Consider the following 7,041-nt stretch of genomic DNA (forward strand, 5'->3'; position numbering starts at 1 on the left):
ATGAATGTCCATTACCCATGCAGCAGTGTGTGTGTGTTTTCTCTGAGATTCTGTGCTGTCCTGAAGCTCCTGTACACACCACCCTCTGGTCTCTGCAGGGAATTTTCTGATTGGACGATTCAAATTTTGGAGTGAACCTTGGCTCAAAATCAGAACTTGGATTTAAAAGCAAGAAAAACAAATACTGAAACATTACACAGGTCCAACACAGGCTAAAAATATATAGTTTCTCATGGAATATTAATTTTGGAGAGAAAATAATATTTCACAAAATATATTTGTGAAAAAAGGAGTTTAAAATCGGCTGCTGCTGTTATTATTTTAAACAGACGTTTTATTTAGAGGCTTGTGAGACATGTAATTCTTCTTAATATTTATGAAAGTTAATATAAAGTTTTAAATACACTTCAGGATTGAACAGTTGTATTAAATACTCTCTCTGTATCAGGGTCTTGTCTTTGGCTTGATATTAGAAGACACTCAGGCACAATATTAAAATACGGTAGGAGTCGTCCAATCAGCTCTGACTCACCCATCCCCCACAGCTCACTGACTCTCTCTGGGTCTGTTTCTGTAAATTCACTCTCACACCCAACACAGACCTGTGTGACAAAATACTGAGGACATATTAATTGATTTATTTTTCTTTAATTAAATGAGACTATGATTGTTCTCCTCTATAAACAGGAAAGACAACCTACGATATAAATTACAAATATAACACAAAGTGCACAGTTCTTTTATATAAACTGGGGTCAAAGTTGACTCGAAGATTATGTTAAACATAAAATATTTTGTTTATAACTCAATTGTGAGTAAGAGGGAAAAAGTTAAGATGCCGACAAAACCGCCCAAACCCTAGATGACTACATGTGCATTTTTAGATTGTGTCTCCTGTTCATTTGGACACAGTTATATTTTCACTAAGACATTGTGCTGCATGACTCCAGTTTACTCTGAATCTGTACTGTGCACTTAGAGTTGGATTCTTACTAAGACAGTGTGCAGTACTTCTATAAAAACTCATGCTACACAATGTCTTAGTGAAAATATAACACAAAGTGCGCAGTACTTTCAAATAAACTGGAGACACAATATAAAAAAGCACATGTAGTCAGCTAGGGTTAGTGCAGTTTTGTTATAAACAAGTTTTTTCAGCTTTAAGACCATGATTCCCATTCTTTTTTGGCTGGTGTCCTTCGAAGTGGAGTCCATGGCCTCTTCATCTGAGACTGATCGGAGATTTACTCTGTGGAGATAATACATATCACTGAGTAGTCATATGACAGTATTCTGGAAATTTAAACAGGATCAAGGTGATCAATATTGTCAGACATTTGGAAAGAAACACTGATATCGTCACTGTCCAATTAAAAACACATATCTTTTTAATAATTATTGTGATTAATTATAGCCACTGCTCTAATATTTCACGTGAGTAAACGTGAGATCAGTCGTTAACTTTAGCACGGACACTCAGACAGCACCAGGAGAATTGGGGAGGGGGGGAAATGCATGGTTTTGATGGACAGGTCTAGCAGCCAATGAGATACTTGTTAAAGAAACTTTATATTTTGATATTATAATCATACAGGAGATGTAAAATATCCTATGCCAATCCATTAGAATTTCACACAGGGCCCGCCCCACTCTCTTCTTACTGGCAGCCACATAATTTCTATTGTTCCAATCCTAGAGTTACACCCTAATGTCGCTTTTCCACCGCACGGGTCCGGCTCTAATCGACTCAACTCTACGCGGCTCGGCATGCTTAAAGCTGGGTGCTTTTCCACTGGCAGGGCTCCCCCGTGAAATGGACCCGGTGAGGTTGCAAAACCCCGTCTCTAACAGGAATCACTGGCTTTTCAAAATCCACAACACCGGCAGCAGAAAAGTTAGGCGCTGTTAACTCATCATGTATTTGCATGACTGGAACCCCAAGGAAGCTGGGACTGAAAACCTACCTAGTTCCAGTAACCAGGTACCAGATTTGACCAGTGCAAATCAAAAGAGCCTTGCCGAGTCGAGTAGAGTTGTGTAGGTTCTCACAGTGGAAAAGCGCCATAAGTGTGCTGTGGCCGTTTATGATCTGATTAGCAACCAGCTAACATCTACGATTAATCATCGATCCCATCACGAGTACCCAAAACACCCACAGCATCACTAGCTCTTCACAGTGGTCATCAGGTAGGCACCTCTCCCTCATCAATGTTTTGCATAATTAAGCCCACAAAACCTCCACACTTGCCTCCCTGGTGACTAAGGCTGAACCTAGCCCCACTGGCACTGTTAATGCATGCTCAGTGCCACCAGTTCCAAGTGATCTTTATGTGCTACATCACCAACCACCACAACAGCATCTGTACAGTCTATGTTCTCCTTATCCACAACCACTGACTAGAACTTTAAGGTGTTTCTGATAACTCCTTCACAACTGCTCTTAATAATAACGTGGCAGACTTGGCTAAAAATCCCCTAACACCCATCTTGAACGGTCTAAAATGTGACTGCCACCTATGTTCCCTCACCTCAGCCGCCAGGTCTCCTCCTCATTGCACTTTGCCAATCACATCCCTTAGCTCTGATGAGCTCCTGGCTACCTGCACAGCCACTTTTGGATTTCACTTCCTTCCTGCTGTTTTGACTGGCATTGCTACTTTTACCACTGCATCTTTCGATCCTGACAGAATGATCTCACGACTCACCTTTGCACATTTTAAAATCCTCAACTAAACTTGAGTGGTAACTCTAGTACCCATCTCCCATACCATGCCACACTACTTAAACACTGTGACACTAGCCACTTCATTATAGCATATACCATATCGGTAGATGGGGTGAAGCACGAAATTGGAAATTACTGGTGTACGTAGGTAAAAAACTGCAGGTCCAAGAGTGTATTGCGTTAACTACACTGAGGCCAGACATGGTGCTGTGCTCTGAAAGTAAACGGATAGTTTATTTCATAGAGTTAACAGTTCCGTTTGAGAATGCAGTTGATGAAGCATTTGAAAGGAAGAAGCTGAAGTATGCAGACTTGATGGCTGAGGTGAGGTAACGCGGGTGGCAGGCATATGCAAGACCGGTGGAGGTAGGTGTTAGGGGATTTGTAGGCAAGTCTGCCACATCCCTGCTTGTGCAGTTCGGTATTAGGGGCCGGAAAATATGGGTAGCTGTGAAGGAGTTATCAGAAACAGCTGAAAGGTCTAGTCAGTGGTTGTGGAACACAGACTAGTTGGGGAAATGCACTGTAGAGGTGCTGTTGTGATAGTTGGTAATGTAGCACATAAAGATCACATGGAATTTGTGGCATTGAGCATGCATTAACGGTGCCAGTGGGGCTAGGTACAGCCTTAGTCACCAGGGAGGCCAGTGTGGATTTACGTTTGTTGATGGTTAAGGGTATGGAATGACTGTAAAGCTGGCTTGGAGGGGGGGGGGGGTGTTTGGGACGCCAGACTTCACTGTTGAGCCTTCTGGAGGTGTTGTGGGTTTAATTCCGTGAAATACTGATGAGAGGAGGTGCCTACCTGATGACCCCTGTGAAGAGCTAGTGATGCAGTGGGTGGTTTGGCACTATGTGAAGCTCTAATGGATTGTCATAGGATATTTTAAATCTTATCATGTGTATGATTATTATATATGGCCATACAGTCAACATGTGAAACAACATTTACTCTGTCATAACACATATTATAACTGGTCTGTAATATTACGATGGCTATATTAAACCAAATATGATTAAATACTCTGATGTAGTATTTAATAATTCTGCAACATTCATGGAAGTCTGACAACCATGTAAAGAAACAAAAAGATATTTGTTTAAAACATACACTGTTTATCTTCTGAGAACTCACTTGTTATCCTTTGATCACTGTCACAGTCATCACTGGACGGGCAATATTCAGAAGCACTTATCTTCTGATGAGTCCTGACTGCTTGCAAACCATTCTTCAGGAGCATTCAAGTCCTACAACATAAAATATTTTAGTAAATCAAGTAAGACAAGCTGCATTTAAGCATGGCTAACACAAACTTTTATTTCTTTTATTGACATGTTAATATTGCACTTTAACAGCATAATTTCTGAAAATTGATTCTGCTAAGCAACTCTATTGTGGTTATTAGTTTCGGCCCCTAGTATGACTAGTATTATTCTTTGGTGTATCACTAGTGCTACATATTTCGAAGGCTTTGTATAAGACCTGTGTGCATAAATCTGTTGCTTGAATGTCCTACAACAAATGTTTAGCAACCACTCTTTTAGCTGGCTGACTAAACTGACCAGCAAAAAGCAGATGTGTGCCTTGTCCAGTTAACGATTAGCTTTTCCAAAAACTGAATGTCAAAGATCAGCTTAGACTACTTTAGCTACACTTTTAAGTAGAGCAAGAGTGGAAAAGGAAGAAAATAAATTCCTCACAATTCTAATAAGAAAATAAATGAGCTCTTCCTTTACTTTACATAGGACACCAACAAAGTATTGAAAAAGGTCTGCATACATTACTTATAAACTTGATTTGCCAAGTACAAAATTACAAATGACGTCAACACTGCAGTTGAAAAACGTGGTATGCATGGCTTTGGCTACGTTCACACAGCAGGTAAAAGTGGCCCAAATCCGATCTGTTTCGTCATGTGTGATACAGATGTGTCGTTTTTGTGGCTGTGTGAACTGAATCTGACTATTTAAAATCAGCTTTGGGCCACTTTCATATGTGGTACCGAGATCCAATTCATATTGGATCTGTGGCAATGTGACTCTGTCTGAACGGCCAGATCGGAATTCATGTGAAATTACGTCACACGAGAATGATCTCGGACTACGGTCCAAAGCACTTTCGTCTTAATTTGAGGTGTTTAGGACATGGACACGGACTGGTCAAAGCATTTTCATTTTGTAAAATATATTGGCAAATGAAAAATGTCTGAAACTCCTTAATCTAGGCCCCTGTCTCTTATTAATGATAATTTAAAACACATGTAAATTATAATTTTATAAAACAAACAAGAGAATAGCTTCTTTTAGTCATTCTATATCAGTTTTACATTGTTCATGTCGTTATGAAGCTCTATAAATAAGGATCATGGACATATTAAACTCATATCGGCTTTGTATGTAACAGACTGACATTTCCTTTTGGTCAGCGCCTGAAGCCTCGTACTTTGTGGTGCGGGTCAGTTCAGCAGTGTGATCTGTTCAGACTGACGTTAGATATGGGTCACATTATACAGACTGTGTGAACAGCAGAACAAAAATAATCAGATCTGGACTTTTACCTGCTGTGTGAACGTAGCCAAAAAGACAAGAAAAATGGTTACTAAATGTTATGTATTTGACCTGCTCCGTGTATATCTCCACTCATATTCCTTAGTGCCCACCTCAGAGAAATAAACAGACTCCCTGTCAGAATCTGTCTCTCCGTCACGTGCACCAGGCAGCAGTGTGGACACGGCTTACGCTTGAGATTTGTGTGATTTCTCTTTATAAATAAAAATACTGAATTTTCCTCCAAAGAAAATAATACAACTTTGCATCAAAAACAACACTCAATAATGATTCTGTCACAACCACTAAAGGCATCTCTTTTCTGACTCCAAATCCTTTAAAAAGAAGTCATTAAACATTACATCAAATATGTTCATGTTCTCTGTAAATAGCTGTGAAAATGTACAATACAAAATGCTGTGTTCAAAATAAAATAATACTGATTTTTTTCTGTCAAAAAGGACAGAGTATATGCTTTAGGTTCAGTGGGTAAATGTCTTTGGATTAAATCCTTAATGAACACTTCCACCACCACAGAAATAGAGCAATGATAAACTTGCAAAAATAAGTTCTTTGTATTCTGAACACTGCTAAACCACACCAGCAAAAACCTACATGCAGCAGGCTTCCCGAGCGAGCACAGAACTCACCAAGGGGCTTGAGGATTTAATCTGAAGACTTCTGACCAGATAAACCACTGACCCCTGACCCTAAAACACACGTCCTTTCCTTTTACCAGATTCTTGCTTTGTTACTGGTTTGTTACTGGTCTGTTACTGCTCAGGTTGTCACCATTATAATGTGTAAATAACCCAGCTCTGAGAGCAGTGATCTGTATAAGTCTTAAAAAGGTCTGAAAATGTCTAACAATGATGAGAGATGTCAATGTGTTTAAGACAGAATCAAGGCTGAGTGTGTCATGTTTAAAACACGCTCTGATTATACAGCTTTAATCTATTAAATAGACTACAGTCAGTGACTGATGCGATGTGGCAGTTTTCTGAGGACGAACACTGAAGATACTGTGTTATTTATAAAGATAAATCACATTAATCCTAAGTGTAACCTGTTGGGCCCAGACTGCTCCCGGAAGCGCGTGCACGCGAAGTATTTTCGGCTCGTTAGCATACACGAGCTATTTTGCTAATACCGCCTTTACAGTGTTAACGGTGCTGTTGACCCTACTTACAAACTGCTAAAATCTTATTACAACACTGTAAACCCCGACTGCAGCGGCTTCGTTGTTTTAAAACCTTGAACTTTAATGCCACGGACGTTTTGGAGCAGTGCAGCTAGTCACATTTAGCTCGTGCTAACTTCTGCTGCCGAGGCAAATACACGACATTATTTCAGAATGTAAATCACTAACTTGGTACTAACACGAGCCACGGAACGACACGTTAAAATAAACAATACCTCCACGTCCGCGTCCGCGTCTGTCCGTGTTAGTGAAGAGTGTCTCTGAGCAGCTCCTGCCTCGCGCCTGACTCCGGCTCCAAACCTAACGCTCGCGCCCTTGCGCACTTTCACTAATCACTTACTGCTCCGTTTGAATCCGTTACTACGACATTAAAACGAGCTAAAAACAACAACAAAACGATTTTCTGTCCTCACTGAATGAATATGGAGCAATAAAACGTGTTATTTTTATCCAAATGTCGTGTGTAAGTGTGAAATATCGTGACATAAGTTAATAAATTAATCACTTACCCACAATAGCTTTTTCTTGCTCTTCTTTGTTCATTTTGTTGATATATTCATAGTGTTTT

At 40.0% G+C, this 7,041-nt stretch overlaps 1 long non-coding RNA gene across 1 annotated transcript; it reads right to left on the reverse strand.

The window, feature by feature from the left end:
* Positions 1-479: 479 nt before the first annotated feature.
* Positions 480-6,809, reverse strand: LOC136679671 (uncharacterized). Its single transcript, XR_010796566.1, has 3 exons — positions 6,689-6,809; positions 3,861-3,973; positions 480-1,249 (listed from the first exon to the last, which is right to left on the reverse strand). It is a non-coding gene; the product is annotated as an uncharacterized lncRNA (long non-coding RNA).
* Positions 6,810-7,041: the final 232 nt, after the last annotated feature.

This window comes from Hoplias malabaricus, chromosome Y (assembly GCF_029633855.1).
Source record: "Hoplias malabaricus isolate fHopMal1 chromosome Y, fHopMal1.hap1, whole genome shotgun sequence".
Classification (NCBI taxonomy): domain Eukaryota; kingdom Metazoa; phylum Chordata; class Actinopteri; order Characiformes; family Erythrinidae; genus Hoplias; species Hoplias malabaricus.